An 18,980-nucleotide genomic window follows, 5' to 3' on the forward strand; every position below is an offset into this window, starting at 1 on the left:
TATAAACAACATACCATATGCAGGACACTCACCATATGCCAGCCTCGTTTTTTTCTGCTCTCTCTATTGTGGTCCAATAATTCCAGTGATCTAGAAGGTTATTCACACTGTCTACTTCAGGCGTCTGATTTAGGTGCTTTGAATTGCAGCTGCCCTCCCTTGCCTACAGCCCCCCGGCACCTCTGTCTCTCTGCCAGCTACTCAGAGAAGTACAAACACCTAGGTTTAGTTCTTAAAACCGTGCCCAAGTTAGATATCTAAGTTAGCCTAAGGCTGTTATATAAATACCATTCTTTCCTATTAAACTTAAAAAAAATCATTCCTATGGAAAAAATTAGTTGTTTCAATTACAGGGATATAAAAGTGCAGGAAAATTTACAAATTCAAGGCCAGCTTCTTAGCTGGCACAGTTTGTATACTGGCATTCAAATAAACAGACTGATTCCCATTTGCCCAGGCAAAAGTGCAGCCTTCAAGTTGGTTTTACAAACCAAGTTGGCCACCTGATTCCACTGGGTAAAGCACATATGCTTTCATAAAATGCAGAAAAGAACATTTTACAATGTAAGTCCATTAAGAAAAAACCTCAGAGGGGAAAAAAAAAATAAAAAGAAAAATTTGTGTTGTAAATGGCAGCTACTGCAGTCTGCAGAAAGCACTTCTCTTATAAAAGCAGAGGAAAAGTGGTGAGAGATCAACATCGGGCTCAATAACGATTGAAAATAATGTATTTTTCTGAGGAAGTCTCTTACTTCCCTTCCTAAATAAATTGTCTTTTTGTTTAAAAAACCTTCTAAAGGCTTCACTGACTCGTATTAGCTAATAGTTTTACTATATACTTCACTTTCATCATGTGGTACTGCAGCACACCGAAGTAAGCAAAGCGTGCAGATCTCAATACAAAGCTACACACTTCACAACAGCAGAAAGGCAACCTTGCATAAATATTGTTGAAAGACAGTGAGGAGAGAAGAGGAAACTCTGCATCTTTAATGCTAATATATATCAAAATGCTCTATATACTCCAGGAATCCTTCTGCTAAAATGTCTCTAACTCTAGGGACACATTGTATGAGGCAGTTATGCACCATTTAAATGTGAAAAATGCACACTTTACGTGGAAAAAGATGTGTGATGTGAAGTGTTTTTAAGAATAATTGAATGATTTTGTGATTCATTAAATGCTTTTTCCTCACCAAGCAAGTAATGGCTTTTCCACTAAGCACCCAAAGGGTGAAAAGTCAAACAGTTAGAAGGAGTAAAGTGTCCTTAGGAAAAGGATCATTTATAGAGATTTTTGTTTTATTCTTTATCTCTTTTTTGTTCCAGGAGGAACAGAACAATAAGGGAGAAAGAAAAAAAAAAAGTGAGTAACTGCATGTAGGAAATTAAAAAGACTGAATGCTGGAGACAAAAGAATATGTGGCAGTTGTCTATTCTTTGGTTTAAGAGGAAACAGAGAAAAATTGTGGCACCTAAGTTTTATTGAATATGGTTTCACATACATATCCCTGCTGAGACCATGGGATCGGTTCTTTTATGGGACAGAAAGAAAAGGAGCTGTTTTCATATACCCAATATATCTTTAAGCCAAAGTGTAAATCTTCAGTTTCTTTCTCCCCCCTCCCGTTTTGTGTGTTTTTTGGGTTTTTTTCTTTAAAAAAAAAAATCTAGGGAAACAATACACACCTTGACTTCTGCAAAAAAGATCTCTGGCAGAATCACAGGACGCCTGCTTAAGTAATACCCAAAAGGTAACTCCATGCATTCCACTGGCCAGAAATAATTCACAGCACGATGAATCCACAAGAAAGTCAATAGGATATTATAACACTCTTAGGGGAGCTGTAGCTGTAAGAGCAATGCAAGGCAATGCCTTAGCATGAGCTATCACTTTATATATGTGCTATATACATGAGCATGAATTATATTACAACGTTTGACACGCTACGGCTTTTGATCTACTGTGACTTATGACCTCTGTCCTATTGTGACCTTTATGCCTAAACCTGTAGAGAATAGTTCAAACAACAGAACATACATGATAGATGACACTTAGATAGGATATAAGTATATAAGGAATATAAACGCTCATGCTCGGGGCAATAGCTAGCCAAAGCCTTCCAAAGATTAGGAGGATACTTCCCTTGGGATATCATATTATGAATTTTCTTGCACCTTCCTCTGAGGCAAAGGAGCCAAAGATATTTGCCTAGATGGACCACTGGTCTGATTAGGTATGGCAGTTCTAGTATTTCTGTGAACATATACTAGTGTGGAAAAATACAGCCTATATGGTTAACAGAAAGTTCTGCATAAGACAGGAAGGAATCTTTGACCAGTGATAAAATCCTTGTGAGCTTCCAGCTGAAAAGCCAGTCGAACTTTGTGTAGATTCTGTTTCCACCCAGATCAACTGTGATTTCCAGCTTATTTCAGAGGGAGCAAAGGGAAAACTGCAAAGAAGCACTGTGTTCTCTCTTCTATGGGGGAGCACTCAGACACCACAAGTGACTACATTTTCTATTTAATAAAAAAAATATAATAATCCCTGTAGATCTGGTATCTGATGAGATTTTCCAGGTAGCCAGGGTTGGTGCTTATCTCCCTCCATAGGAGGGAGAAGAATTTTAAGACAATCTTTTACAGCTCATCTTTATCAGCCTCTGCTGCTGCTCTGTTTTTCAACAGCTCCTATTTGGGTATCTTGTTCCAGCAGCTTCCAACTTCAGTCCTGGACTCCAAAGATTGGCTTCCTGATCATCAGCTACCTGGCTCCACAGAACTGTCCAGGGAACAGGCATTCAAATACAATTAAATTGCTCTCCAAAAGAAAGCTGGAGAGCGAGAAGTAGTGTTGGCATGCTGCAGAAAAGCAGGAATACAAAGAATCAACTGACAGTCTATATAGCAAGAGACTGGAGTCTTTGGCTAAAATGTGGAATTATTCTGCATCTCGGAAAAAAGTATATAGAGAAAAAAACAGCCATGGAATGAAGGTGTCCATAAGGCCTTGCCTGGAAAAGTTTTCAGCATTTTTCAACAGCTGGATATAGGCACTTCAGTAAAACTTTGATCATAAATCGTATTTTCAATATTATTGTCATAACCTTAAGACCTGAAACTTACTATCTTTTCATAATATATAAAAGCTATAGCTTCTTCGTATTAGATAGAAGTGTCAATTTATTTAACTAAACTGATTGAAAAACAAACAATCAGTAAACAGCTTTTTGGCTACCCTGAGTTGTGCTAAAAGCAAATTGATTTCAGTACAGCCGTCATTGATTAGTTCAAGCAACACGAGTCACTGAAACTGTAGCCAGACTTCATATACCAGGATTTATATTCGTTTGAAAGAAATATATTTAAAAATCAAGGAAAGTTATGCTGATTCTGCCTGGTTCTCAGCCCTGTGGGAACTGTGGAAAGGCCTGGAACCTGTGAGTTCAACAGGCGAAGTCTGGAGTGGCCACCTGCTCTACTGCCCACTCGTCTGGCTGTACATTGGGAGACAGTTCTGGAGAAGTACAAGGAATTTATACTGAAGTAGAAGCACTGTAGGAAAGAAAGATAATGTATTAAACAAGGCCTAGAAACTGGGAAACCACTCATTCTGATGGAAAATTTGCACATGCACAAGCTATTACTACTCTCTCCTTCATACGACTCCCAGCTCAGAGACCTCAGGTGGTACCTGCCGTCTACACATGCCCTCATATACAGACATTCCTGATGTGCTGTTCTTGATGTGTTGGGGATGTGATGGGAAACAGTGTTTGAAAGCGAGACGTTGCAAACAACAAGCTGGATGGACTGGCTTTTGCTGTTGTCCTCTACAGATAATGGCTGTTATGGGGGATAGATGCAAAGCTTGCCAACTTCCTCTGTCTTAAAACCACTCAAAGCAATATTACAGAAGGTGGAAAAACTGTAAATAATGCTCATTTGGGAATTTATTAATTTTTTCCTGAAATATTTCTGTTTTCAGACATAGAACTAGATATTGTTGCACTGGCTAAATAATACAGCAGGATTAGTGGTAAAAAGATTAGGCATCCTGAACTGAGATTCACCTCATGTAACTTAAGCCATTTGTAGCCTCAATGACGGTACGCAAACTTGCGGTTGGAAGAAGCAGGTACTTTCAATCACAACTCATCTGATGTACTGCAGATATCTACTTTATGTAAGATGGAGCCACTCCTGAGGCTCCGTTGACTCAATCTCCAAACAGCTTTTGGTAGCAGAAGGAGAGGCCAGTCAAAAGGCCGGTTGTCTCCACTCCATTTGAGGAATGCTGTTGTCACCAGAGTCCCCAGAAAAGACAATGCTTCTCTCACTGTTACACCGCCATAAAACAAATCTATAAATATTTGGATTGTCATTACATCCTATCGATAATCTAGCTCAGGGATTGAACGGTACTACTATCTAAATATATTATAAAAACACATGGGTTGTAAAATAATAGGCTGTCAGCAGTACACGCCAATCTATTTAGCATGAATTGAGACAGAGATGCATTACACAGAGAAAGCTGACACCGGTGGAGTTTCTATTCCCACTATGACACTGAGCACGAACCTTGCCTCCAGACCCTTTGTCTTCACACTTCTCCGACATTGTTCCCTTCCCTGTGTTCCTTTTGTCTCTCCACTTGTCAAACTGTTCCTCAGACACCTGGCCTTTTTTGATAGATTTCCTAACCAGTGCTTTGGAGCTATGCATTTTTCATCTCGCAGATGTATGAACTGAGACATTGTATTTAGTTTAAATTAAAAAATGTCAAAACTTAGTACACGTTCAGACCAGAATCAAATGCTGTAATCTGTTTCCTGGAAAGTACTTATGCTGTGCAAACAGAGATTTTATTTTTTTCAAGACAGACTAGAAGAAACAAAAAAAATCCTGAAAACCAAAATTTATTATATTAAAAAAACCCACTTTTTTTGTTTTCTGTTGCCCAATGTGGTGCAATGTACACAGCATTCCATTACTGCAAAATAGTTTCTTTTCATGGATATGTAAAAAAAACCTGAAGAAACAAGGGGTATGATTCACAAAACTGAAGAAAGACCCACACACTTATGCAGAATCAGGCCACCATTCATGCCGGGCGAGAAGTGTGTTAAATTACTTTTTCATCATGGTAACAGGAATTAAACCTGTATTAGCTCTCTTCATTGCCTCCTCTTAAAAATGCCTTTGTACTGGCAGACAAGAAATGACACAGGGAGCTCCTTAAATGAATACAAGGACAAAGATAAAGCTTACTTCTTTTTTGACAAGATCCTTCACTTAAACCTCTTAAAAAAACCTAAACAGTCCTGTGGTAAGAAAGCAAGTCTTCACACCCTAAAAGGACAAGACGGAATCAAATGATTAATTTTCAAATCAAAAGAAGCTCCCAGAAGAAAGAAGCAGTATGATGGAGGTCTATGGAATCAAGAGTAGTGTGAAAAGGTTTAATAAGGAATGACTTTTTCTCCTCCAGTTTTGGAACTAGTTGTAATCAGATGAAGGTATTAGGTACCAGCCCCAAAATGGTCAGAGAAATGTAGTTCTTCATACAAATGAAACAACAGAAGTTGTGGATGCTCTAAGTTTGCCGAGGTCACCAGCTGAACTCATGACAATAACCAGCAACTATTAAACATAGGACAACACTTTAGATACAAAAGTTCCTGAGCCACAAACTGTTGAGATGGAGTAGTTTGGGGAGATATCAAATATGTGCTTGTTTGTTAGTCTGTTTTTTCCTTCACTTTAACATCTATCTGTTGCTGTCGATTTTCAGCAGTGTGTTACTGACCTGCACGACCTCTTATAGGATCCAGTATCATTTCTCCCTGGGCAGTACCTTACCTCAGTAGCTTGCTCTCTCTGGTTGACACTGCTGCACTTAGTACAGACCACAGAATGTGCCGGGAGGTTAACTGAAGACGTAACAAAAAGGAGAAAAAAAAAAAAAAAAAAGGAAAAAAAGAGCAATAAAGAGTTGAGGTAGGTTTGGTTTTCCTCTTCTCTGTACAGAATGATGAATGGAAGGTTCCTGACTGGCTCGTTATATATGTCCAAAGTGTGCATAACAGTACACCACTATCTGCAGGCAATTATTGTCTTTGCCATAAACACAGACAGAAGAGGGCTGACATGTTTGGATCTGGAGGAGGAACTGGCTCAGGCACATTATAGGTGAACACTGATGTATTACTCGTATGGCCACTTCAAATCCAGAAGCAGTGTTAGCTCATTTCCATAACGCTGCACCCCCAGGGCTACTCAGACCCAACTCAGATGTCTGAGACAAAGTCCTCTTATGGAGAATACTCATAATCTAAAGCAAAAAAAGGGCATGCGTACTGAGTTTAGTCCACACTGAGTATAGCTGAGACTGAAGTGGAGATGACGGTGCTGTAAGACTGAAGGCCTCAGAAGGGTCACCTTCCAAACACCCTGACACTGCTCACAGCGGATACTGCCCTGGGGCGGCTACTGCAGCCCAGGGTAACAACCCCCGCAATGATGCAGTGCACTGGAGAGCAGCAGCTCCACCAGAGACACCTCAGCGGCAGGTTTTATCACTAAGGCTTGGGGCTGGTCAAGCTGGGCTTGGGCTGTCTTCACAGTTGTCCACTCAATCTTGGCCATAACGTGATTCCCAATAGCCATGTATGTAGGTTTGTGAATAATTTTGAATATTGCAGCTCGTTTAATCACAGGTCATAAGAAGTTGTTGATTTAGACTTCTCATTTTTCGTGGTCTCATTTATCTTTGAATGCTGATAATGCAAAACTTATTATAACACTTCAGAAGTAATTTTGTATGTGAAAGAGAGGGACAAACTCTTCTTCATATAAGTATTTCTAAGAGCAGTTGAGACAAGTGGTTTTTTTGGTTTCATTTTGGTTTGGTTGGGTTTTGGTGGGGGTTTTTTGTTGTTGTTATTTGTTTGTTTTGGTTTGTTTGTTTGTTTGCTTGTTTTAATTTTTAAAGAAGCAATTCTGCCTGTTTGACCAGCGTGGCTGCTCCTAAAGTCACATGCGGGCAAGGAGCAGAGTGACACAAGCACCACATTTTATGCTGTGTAAATGCTCACAAAATGGAGAAAGTGGAAGTGATGAATTAAGTGAGAAGCTTTTGTTATGATTCTTTTAGGTTTTAAGGGTAAAAAATGGAGAATGGATCTCCTTGGAGAGGAAGGAGAGAGAACGGTACATCTAAAGGATGCAATCTATCATCCTAAACATTGGTAAGTGACATTTCCTTAGGCAGCTGACAGCTAAATATGTCTGGGTTTTTCAACTTGTGCTCATAGAAGAAAGAAGGGTTCTTATGCTTCCATTTTCAAAAAGGATGTCCACAATTCAGTGACCATCATTGGTACACAAGCTACTGGTAGAGTTGTATTTAGCATACTTATTTCCTGTGTGGATATTTTGAGAGGAAAGGAATTTGTTTGTTTTCACGTCTGTTTTTTATGGTTCTTATTGAAGATGCCTGTGATGTGTTAGAAAGCATCACGTGCATAGAGGAACTGCAGCCCTTCCTGTAAATTCAACAAACTGGTATTTGCTGAAAGCAACCTCTGAAAGATTTACTTTTTTCACAAAGAGAGGTGAAGAGTAGGAGAGGGGTGGGAAAACAACATATTTTTTAAATTATATTAACACTCACTACCTGCAAAAGCATTTGTAGAGAGTTACCCAAATCTCCTGTGGGCATTTGAGCATTAGTCCAATACAGAAACACAGCAGAAAGGAGCAACTAGTTGATTGGGCTAAAGGCCAATCTCAGCTACAACTGTATGGTATCATAAAACACCTTGGCCCCTTCCACAAGAAGAAATAATCAGGTCTCCATGATACTGTGTTGTTGAGGAATGTGATTTTTCCAGATAATTTTCATTTTCTGAGTCACTGTTAATTTTCTTTAGGCCTGTGTACCGTTCACATTCCTGTTACAAAAGGCAACACCTCAAGAAAGTACTGAGATGGTCAGAAAGCAATAGGAAAAGAATGCTGAAAAAAATTACTTCCTCCAAAAGACACCCGCAGTTGCTTGAGTGTTTTAAAAATGTGACAGGTTAGATTCAACTGGGAGGCTCAGCGAGCCAGCCAACACTTTCTCCCTGGTTTCCTCTCCAGCATGGAGCCAGGAGATCCCTAGACAAGCCCCGCCAGCAGCTTGCACCACTGCTCCGCTCTGTCCTCTTCAAGACTCTGTCCAACTGGGAATGAATATAGTGTTTTGTTACTAAAGTTATTGCTTTAAAACTCAACATCATTGACAAGTCAGTAAAAATCCCTCTCTATGACTTATTCTAACCACACAAATTTATTCGAAAAAAAGACCTATATATTGCTACATAAAGTTGTTCCAGCAATTATTTTAATTAAGTGATTAAAAATGGGAACAGTATTATCTTCCATATGTTATTAGAATGCACAGTAGTAGCCCAATGCTTACAAAGATTTACATTTGTGTTTGAATAATATTCATGAATTGGGAATTAAAAATCTCGCTCAAACGTGCCTTCACACAGTGGGCCAAATAAAGCAAAGTTGTTCAACAAGGGACTTCTGTGTTAGAGACCTTGAAAATGACTTAACAGTATGCTAACTTGTTGAAAAGAATCTCATCAGAGGTCTGTCCAGCTATGACATGTTACGGATTTACTTTGGACTGAGCCAATGGGCTGAGGTATGCCATCGAGATGAAGGAATACAACTCGAAAGATATATATGTCTGTTTTAAGTAGGAACGTTCATTCATTAGCTCACTGCTTCATTCACTAAGCCGTGCACAAACTGCTGCACAAATGAATGATTCAATACAGATGCCTTTAATGCACCACGTAGCAGTAAGTAAAGAGCAAAGTATTTGCCATCATGACTGTCCTGGTAAGACAAGGATGGAATTTCTTCATGGCTGTGCTGGGAGACAGAAGCCTTGAAATGGAAGACTACAGGCTACACTGGGCAAAGTATTCTTTAACCAAAAGTGAACTATACATTAATATCCTCACAATCCTGCCTCACATCTTGAATGTTATGAATTTACTTTGGGGGAGCAAGGGATAGAAGAGATGAGTCATTTTGAGGACCAGGCTGAGCAAAACTGTCCAAAACAGCAGCTCCAGGGGCCACTGAAATAATATACAGGTTTTCACGGTGCAAAGTATGCTAAAGTGGGTCATGCAGTTTATTTCCAGATGTTCCCATCCCCAGAGTATTTTCTAATGATATAGATGAAATCCTTAAAGTCTTTCTATATGAGGCCAAATCTGTTCAGAAAACATCAAATCCTGTGCAGAATAATTTACTGGGATGTAAAAACAGAGCGAGCAAACAAACAAACAAACAAAATCACAGTCTCTGTATTTAGAACTGAAATTACTGAATTTTCACCGTTAATATAATAATTTATCAAATTTCACAGAATGCCTTCCTCCCGCCTCGGAAAGTTTCCAAGCTCAAGAAATGTTCTAAATAGAGGAGAAAGTTTAACAAATACCAAATATTGCCAGAAGAAGCATAAAAGGAAGCAGAGAAAGGACCAAATGACGTAAATTATAAAAGCTCTCAGGTAAAGAATTGTGAAGTGGTTGCCTATTTGAAGAAGCTTTCAATTTTAACACTATCTTTTGTTGAAGTTGTAAAGTGTAACTAAGACTGTTAAGAAGTTTTTTTGGTAAGCAGCCCAAAAAGTATGTATGTGTTTTAATAAGAGGGCTTGGAATATAAGCAGGGGCATATTCTCAGAAATGAAGCAGAGCATAAAAATATATATGGTTTTGGTCATTAAAGAGAAGACTGCCTGTTACAGTAGAAATGAAAGAATGGTGCTTTAGATAACACTATATATGGACTTGATTTGCATTTTGGCCCATATGTATAGAACAGAAAATATAATGCACATTTAAACCTATGGGCCTTCCCAAAGATTACTAGATGACACTAGAGGACTTATGTTTTTTAAATGAATACACATGCCATTGCAGCTATATAGCCCTTTCACATCACAGACCTTCACGCTTTATCTTGGGGAAAATACAAAACAAAAGGACCTCGAAGTCTTAACACCTTTAGCTTTTCCTTGCAAAACATTGTAGCCATTATACACCCATTTAACAATGGAGCAGGATGAAGTGCCAGTGGAGAACCTGATTTAAGAAAGACAGAAGACCATAAGCACACATGTGATATATTTGTATACTTTTTTCTGTCAGATCCATCTGCACTACAGCTCTTTTTAGAACACTTAAAGAAAAACTCTTTGTGTCTCCTCGGTGCATATAACAACCGTACATCAAATCCAGTATTTTTCGCAGTTGTCACTGTGTTTAATTTGCATGCTCTAAACTTAATTCAGACTCATCAGTAGAAATTACAAAGCAAATTAGACAAAACTTTACCTAGCAAAAATTACTTGAATGGGGCAAAGTAAGGAAGTTAGAGGCAGGCTCATTATCAGAAATATGGTCTTTTAATTGTCAGCTATGCATTAAAACCAGTCATCTTTTCTTCTGTCATTTAACTTCATTTTTCCTTTCCACTGTACTTTTTGTTGTGACAGTGATATTTGGAGCACACATGCCGCATTTTTTTACCACAGTTTGCCTTAGTTACTTTTTCCTGACTGATTTTATAGCCAGGAGATACCTTTTGGTCTTCTAACTTGACCTGCTGTATAAATTAGAGAACAGGACTCAGTGATTTCTGCATCAGCCGTAATACCTGTTCTAGGCTGAGTGTCTTTCTGAGAGATATGTTACAGCTCAATTTAAGAACTACAACAGATGGAAAATCCAGCACATTGCTATGTCGGAATTTGTTCAAAAAGTTAATTACTATCCCTTGATATTTGTGCTCTGTTTCCAGCTCAGAATTGTCAAACTTAAATTTCCAGTAGCTCCATCTTTATTATTAATTGGATAATGACGAAGTAACAACAATAATTAAAAATTAACACATAATTTAAAGACTTTATTAGTTGACTAAACGGAACTGGTCAAGAACATATTTTCCATGACAGGTCTTACAGGCTGTGATAAAGTCTCCTCCTAACCTTGAGTAAATTGAGATTCTTTACTGTCTCAGTATAAGGCACAATTCTCAGACATCATACTTGTTTTGCAGTTTTCTTCTGAGCTGATTCCAGTTTGTGCTTCTCAAAACGTAAACGCTAGAACTGGACAGAGTATTCCAGGAATGCTCTCACTAATAACATACACAGGGGGAGTATCGCCTTCTCCATCTGTATTCCCTTGCTTAGACATTAGAGGATTGCATCTGACATTTTAATCATAGCATCATTCTGGTAGCTTACTTTCAAATTATTATTTAAGTCTTTTGTAGAGTACCTGCTCTGGAGGATTCAGATCACTGATAATAAGAGTCCTGCATATTCATTGTCCTTTGGCCTCAGGTTTGGCCATGCAAAAATATCTTGTTTTAATGAATCTACTGTAATGAGCACTCTGGATTAGCTCATTCCCCTCTTATCATCATTTTGTCAAATGATTTTATCACTTGTAAGTTTTGCTATTGATAATTTCACATTTTCCAGACTTTGCTAAACATATTGAAGTGCATTGGAGAAAGAACAGATCCTCACAGGATCACACTAGAAACATTTTTCCCACTTGTCTATTCTACATCTATACTTATTTCTTTACTGCCTCCATTTTAGACAGACTTTTGTATGATTTTAACAGATTTTTAACTGAAAATCTCAGCATTAATTAAGTCTTAGGCAATTTCCCCAGCATTCTGTAAATGAAAACAGTTAGTACACTGAAAAAAACTACCTTAGCTTGCATCAAGGCTATTAGCTGATCCTGCCAATTTGGAAAAAAAAAAAGCGATAATATTTGTTCAGCATTGTTTCTAGCTACTGGTGGGACAGAAAATACCTTACACTAGCTTCGAAGTAGAAATAGATGTTTCTGTCTTTTTCTGGAAAAACAGACGTGTATGAGCACATCTGTCCTTACACATCATGATCCATGTTTTTGCTGTTCTTGTTGAGTACTGGATTTAAACCGTTACTAAGATCTCACTTTTTCTTTATATACTTAAAGTATTGTTTCTTATTTCCCTCTGTCCTCTACAGAGTTTTTCAAAGATACTTTCAGCTTCCTGTATCAATTGTCTGTATTTCCCTTGGGTCAGTTTTAAACTCACTACTATTACTCTTGGGTTTAGTTTTGTGAATTTTTATTGCTGCCTTTATTTTCTTCTCAATCAATAGTATATTTTTAGGCTAAAGATGTCATTTAAGCATTGTGATGTAGTGTGTCTTTTGACCCTGAATTTATCAAATCTGAATTATCTTTCATATTTTCATGTTTGAATGTTTCCTGTCAAATAATTTTGCTTACAGTTTTTCTCAACCTTGGGAAACTGGTTTTCTAAAAGGCAAAATATATACATTACTACTAAAGTATTCCCAAGGCAGATATTGGCAAACTACATAGATATTTCAAATGGCAAAAAAAATAACAATCTCGCTCTTTCCTTCCCCAAAATACACATCAAAATAAGGATATCCGTATAAATATCCCAGGTTATCAGGGTTTTTTACTCACCAAATTAAATTAATAATGTTTTATTTGGTTTTCAAATATCTAGCAGTTTAATTCATTGCTTGCACTGATTTGTCCTAAGGAAAGATATAGAGTGACTTAGAAGTTAACCCTAAATGCAAGATCATTTAGCCTGCTCTGACTCATGTCATGTGTTTGTATTTTGGAAAGGACAGGTATGTTTCTGTTCCACTTCAGAAGTTCTAAACTTCTTAATTTCACAATTAAATACTGCATACCAAGGATTTTTAAAAATTTCCTTATATTTTATAGAATGTATTCTAATGTTGTATTAGTAGCACTGTAATTCATTTAAGCATCTGTGGATTCTTTGACTTTTCAGTGAGAGTCACAAAAAACAAGATTAGAGTTCGTTGTCTGGTTCTTTAATTTAACAGAAGCATATGTTAAAGTGTCCATATAGATAGACATGTGACAACCTTGCTAAATATGCTGAAGAGTATAACTTATTCCTTTCAAAATCAGCAGTGAACTGGGATTAGATTCTCCCAGAATTAATGGCTTAGAAATAATTTATGTGCTTTGAAAAAAAAGAAAGACCTAGACACTTGAGGCCAAACTCATACTGTCTCTTGGAGATTCACCAGTGGAACTGGAGACAAAACAGAGAGATAATATTTACAGAATCACAGAAAAATGGTGAATGTCAATCTGATTGCAACATGACTTCAAATTCTCAATTTCTGGTCGCTGATCTGACAAGCAAATTTGTCTTTACACGTTTAAAGTGTACAGAGGACAACCATTAGGTGTTTTACCCAGGCTACGAAAAATGCTTCCACTACTGCTGCTTCAGAAGTGACTTGCTCAGATTTAGGCTTTATAACATGTTCTCTATTTTTTTTTTTTTTCCCTTTAGAAAGAAAGAACATTTATGGGGACATCTGACACACACGCATTTCAGTTTTGAAATGAAACATTTTGACTTTTTTCATACCAATTACTACATATTTCAACTCAAATCAGCAGATATACACAAAGTTCAAACTCTAAACCCAAACATCCTAAACCTGAGCATCTGACCCAGATTTTGAATGCTGAAGTGCTGGCATTTCTGTTCCAGCTTGCAACAAGACCTGAGACTTTCAGTATTCATAGGTGGTTTTGCATATGTGCATGTGTGTACACCTAACCAGTTTTCACAGGGTTAAATAAAAATAAGTTTATATAATCAGGAACTTGGTTACAAATACCTATATTTATGAATTTACCTGTTTGGCTGAAAATACTGTATTAATTTGAGTTCATTAAAATATAACTCAGCTGTAACCTGACCCATTTTGAGTAGCTATACTTAAATCGGTGTTATGTTTTCAGAACTAAAGACTGATAACTTGATAGCTCCCCAGGGTTTGCTGGTTACAGTTTAAGTACAGAGTTGACATTACATGCTATTTTTCTGAAAATCCCAGCAGTAATATTACAGATGAGATACTGGTATTTGGAGATATATTCAATGATTAAGTTAGAGCATGGACATCTTAAAACATATAGCATCATTCGCTAACCTGCAAGTTCCTTCATTTTCAGATCCCTTTGATCTTATGAAAATGGAACTGAAAATCCTAATGGAGACAGGAGTTCAGAAGTATTCTTTGGGCCAAGACAAAACCAGCCTGGTTTCTGTCGTCCTTATGGTGAATGGTAAGTTAGTCTGTAAATAGTCCTCATTATTTCAATACGAATAAAGGTCACCCAATTTGGTGTTTAGGGATTACATAAAGACTTTTCATCTACATTTCTCAACATTTTTAGAAAGGATGCATAACTCACTCATGTTTTGCATTTGGGAATCTGGTGTAAAGTTAGATCAAATGAGTTATCCTATATTGTTCAACAACACAAAAGGAGCCAAGAACAGAACCTCATTTATTTTTCTGAAGAGATTTCATTGAACAGGGTAGCATTCTGTTAGCATTTCTTTCTGCTGTTCTGACATTTCCCAAAAGCTACATTTCAAAGAAAACAGAGGCCTGCTATATCTTTATTTACTTTTATTAGTCATTTCTTAGTCCATCAATGGATGCAAGAATTGATGATGCCTGATCACAAGAAATTCTTATTCCAAACACCGAAGAAAAAAAATTCCATGGGTAGAAAATCTATGAATCTGAATGATTTAAGGCTTTCATGCAGATTAATGGAGGGTTTTATTCTATTTCCCAGAATTTATGTGTTTGTTTTTTCGTAATAAAGGAAGTTTCTAGCTTCTGGTTGTGAAGATAGCCTTGACAATGTAAACCAACATACTTTCATCTTGTTGGGTCCTCATCCTTACCAGCTAAAACAATAGCATCAAGCGAAGTTAACTTCCCCCATTCATCTTACCAGAGTGTCAGCCTTGAAGTATAAACATGCACACTTAAGTACCAACACTGTTAACCAATTCACTGCTTATTAGCAGATTAGAAATAACCAGTCAGCACAATTAGACAGCAGCTAGATGTTTGCGGTGTTCTTAACATGCTATCATTTGACAATGTTGAATACACTATTGACACAAAAATAGAGAGCAATCTACTAAGTTTAAGATCTATTTTTGTAAAATAAGTGTCTGTGCAATGTCGCGCACTGAAGTTTTGGAGTGTGTTTTAAAGACCTCCTCCTTCTGAATATCTAAAAATCTCCCAAACAGTGACTCTTAAGATTTCTCACCTACTACCTACCTCTAATTTTGGTGCTCTATGACCAGTTACTGCCTGACTGCCAACTTTCTCTAACCTGACAAGGACTTCATATATTCTTCAATTTCTTTGAGAGAATGTTAAGGAAGAAGCACTTAAAATTGGCCCAAAAGCACATGGATACTCATTTATTCTGAACTGATTGAAACAACCAAGCAGAAATTATTAAAAAACACGCTAACACCATCCTTCCAGTATTGCAAGGATGAGGGATGAGACAATGGGACAACACAAAACCTGCCCGCTCTTCTAAAACTTCCCAGATAAAAAAAAATAATGCCCAATTATTATACGTCACATTTTCTCTCCAGAAAGAAAAACACTTCACTGATTGCTTCTGCAATGTTTATTGCATCAATTTGACAGCTGAAGAAACCAAGACACTAGGCTGAAAAGGGCATTCAGCAGGAGAGACAACAGCAGAGACAGGAAAGTATGCAAAGTCCTCAGACAGCACACAGTTTATTAAATCACTCTGCTCTGGTCAGATGGCAGCTTCAGCATTGCAAACTCTGGTAACAGCTGCTGGGAAAAAATGCTTCTCTGGCCCTCTTACCTTGAATATTTAAATTATAACATGAACCCAGAGGCACAGCATCAAACACACAGGCCAAATCCCAGCTTTAGTACAAGAACATGAGCAATGCTGTTATCCGTGCTCTGCCGTGCTGCCAGCCTGCCTGAGGACAAGACTGGTGGGGGAAAACAGCCTCTGTGACATAAACACTTTATAAAGTCCCCAAACAATGCAAACGGACCTTAACAGGAACCAAAACTGTATCACCGATTCCTCTCTCTGTATTGCTCAGTGTGCTCTGGTTTGGACCAGGAGCGAATTAATCTAATTCATGCACACAGCAAGTATCTGATTCTAGGAAGTCTACCTATGTTTCCCACTGAGGATTTTACTTTTCTTACCTGCATTCATCTGCTGGACATAAGTTTATTGGCAGCTTTTCTCAAACTGTTTTTCTGCCTACATCTTACTGCCTCCACCTCTTTCTGGAAGCCTCTTTCAAATCATTTTTTTCACATTCAAAGTGTAGTTAAACATCTAATAACCTTAAAAAATGCTATAGGATGAGGAAATAGGGTGTGTTCTTTACACAATGACAGTGAAAACACATGGAGTGACGATTTTTCAGAATAAAAATGTTTTCTTTTCTGACATAGTACTGAGAGAACACCTATGCTGTTGTTTATTGAACAATACTTGACATACATTCATTGAACATCCATCATGACAGCATTCAATTAAAGTCCATGCGGTTTCACATGATGGGAAGCCTTAAAAAAAAAAAGTCTACTTTTTGTGGCAAGTGTTTAGCTATTGCACAAGGATTCTTTCTATTTTTATTTAGAAGGCACTTTTCATTTTCAAAGCAGTTAACAAGGATTCTGGTAAGTATCACATAAGTTACACAATTATTTTGTTAATGCATTTGTATTTAGATACCCACAGGATCATGCAGAAAGTTTGAATGAAGAGCATGAATGAAGGCAGGAGAAGAAGACACCAGACTGGCAGCGATCCCAAGCCTCTCACATGCTGATGTTCAGGACAGCACATGTGGGTGCCACATGAGCAGGTGAAACTGTGGTTCGACATGTGTGGAAGGAAGGATAATAATTAAGCAATCAGATGTGCTAAGTGTATCATGCTGCGACACTGCTACATTTCAGATGGGTTGTGAGGTTTCAAAACCGAAGGTGATAACTCGGGCAGTGGCCAAGTTACAGCTGGAATTGTCAGGTTTGCTGCGTGGTCCCTGGAGCACCAGGGTGCCAGCCTTGTCCTGACGCAACCCCCGGTAGCGTGCCAGACACTTTGCACTAAGGCGAGCATTCGACATCTTTCAGCTGCTAAAACTCTAAAATTTTCACTCCGGATTTATTCCAAGGCTCCTCTCCTGCATGCCCAGACATACCGCAGCCCTCCCTGGCCACCACCGAGGATGGCGACTTGCCCCTTGCAGCGGGGCTGGCGTGGCGGGCCGGGGTCCGGGCCAGGGCCGGTGCAGAGTCTGGGGCCGGTGCGGAGGCAGCGACGCTGGAGGGGCGGCCGCGGGGAGCCCGGGGGAGGCGTCGTTTGATTCTGATTTTTAATTGCAGCTGCTGCAATAGCTCTGAATGGTGATGCAAAGGGTCACAATAAAGCGGTCAGAAGCTTTTATTGCACTTCAGTATGGCCTTCTGCACCCTGGTTTTTCCTTCCCTCTCCATTTTGAATGACAATCTTTGCCTGGATGGTTTTTTTAACTATAATGTGATAGTTGAATGATCATTTTTGTTATTGTTGCTGTTATTATTGTTGTTTGTACTATTATTATTTCTTTTGAGGTAGAGGCTATCTGAAGAACATGGATTTAGGCTTTGCACTGTAACTGAACTATTAACCTGAACTGCATGGATACGCTACACCAAATAGCCATACATTTGTTCAGCTGGTTCTGGCCCTTTTTAAAGCAAAACCTGGGAAGTTTCTCAAGAAGAGATACAGCAAGGGGTCACAGAGGGCACCTGCCCCTCCGCTCCCAGGCCCTGACCTGAGGAGCACCACGGGACCCTCTTGTTTCTCCTACCCAACACACACACAAAGCCGCTGGAAGGACCCGTACGGCTGCATGGTCATGTCAGTGGGCGGCTGTGCATTTCCGTACTGTCTTCCCACGTGCAAAACTTTGAAGGGAAAGCAAACAAACCCACCCTCCTGTGGACTGAAAGTCAGAGCTGACGCTGTGGGGCTCAGCCTCTGGGACCACTCCTCCCTCCACCGCTGACACTGGAAATTTTGTTGCTTCTATAGGTCACTTCTCTTAAATGTCTGCTTCTCTTTTCACCTTGTCTGAGGCATCTGTATTTTAAATTATAAGCTTTTCTGGGTGAAGATGATGTCTATCTACACACTTGTGGAGTGTTTAGCACAACAGCCCTCATCTGTCACGTTGCCTCTAAGACCTGCGGTCATACACCACTAGCAATAAATGCACTTCGGCGAATATTTTACTCCGCTATCTCCAGCTGAATACAAAGCAACTCAGAGCTTTGCCCCTTGTGATCTGAATCTTGCATAGCACAAGCCCGAGCTATTTCACAGACCTTTCACAGACCGCTTGCCTTTTCTTAACCATGTGTAGAATTGACTACTAGAAATCCCGATGTGTTTTATATGTCATTAATAAAGTTAACATTTCTATTAAATACTATTCCTTTTTGGGATTCTCACCCAACCTTGAGTGTAATAACCAAGAAAAAAACTTTCCGTCACATTATCAAATGTTCAATTGCAACAGTATAGAAGACTCTGGTAGTATAATGCCATGTTGGCAACCTTCCAGTAGGGAAAGTTTTTTCCACATATTTTTTTTTCAAGTCAATTTATTGGAAAACAGTTGCTTTCTGTAATATCACAGATTTATCCAGAGTTTACAATGCAATCATTGCTATTGGAAAAGATTTATTTAGCCAATTTTGGCCTTCATTCCAAAAGGCTGAATGCCAAATCATTACAGTGTATCTGGTGTTCTGTTGTCAGAAAATATGATCTAGCATTAAGATACTATTCAGAGACTCTAAAAGCCAGAGAAAATAATTGTGGTAAATCAAAACCTCATAAATACTTTATAAAGTTGTTTTTAATGTCTGTCCTCATGTGTGACAAAAAAGTACCAGTTTACATGCA

At 38.4% G+C, this 18,980-nt stretch overlaps 1 long non-coding RNA gene across 2 annotated transcripts; it reads left to right on the forward strand.

Annotated features, from left to right (window-relative positions):
* The first annotated feature begins 1,332 nt into the window (after positions 1–1,332).
* On the forward strand, positions 1,333–18,533 carry LOC135985732 (uncharacterized). Of its 2 annotated transcripts, XR_010605801.1 has the most exons (6): positions 1,333–1,366; positions 5,801–6,006; positions 7,163–7,256; positions 9,446–9,592; positions 14,145–14,258; positions 16,751–18,533. It is a non-coding gene; the product is annotated as an uncharacterized LOC135985732 (long non-coding RNA). The 2 variants fall into 2 exon arrangements; XR_010605800.1 differs by lacking the exon at positions 1,333–1,366 and having other exon boundaries at positions 5,512–6,006.
* The last annotated feature ends 447 nt before the right edge of the window (positions 18,534–18,980 follow it).

The sequence above is a fragment of the Caloenas nicobarica genome, chromosome 2 (assembly GCF_036013445.1).
Source record: "Caloenas nicobarica isolate bCalNic1 chromosome 2, bCalNic1.hap1, whole genome shotgun sequence".
NCBI classification, from domain to species: Eukaryota; Metazoa; Chordata; class Aves; order Columbiformes; family Columbidae; genus Caloenas; species Caloenas nicobarica.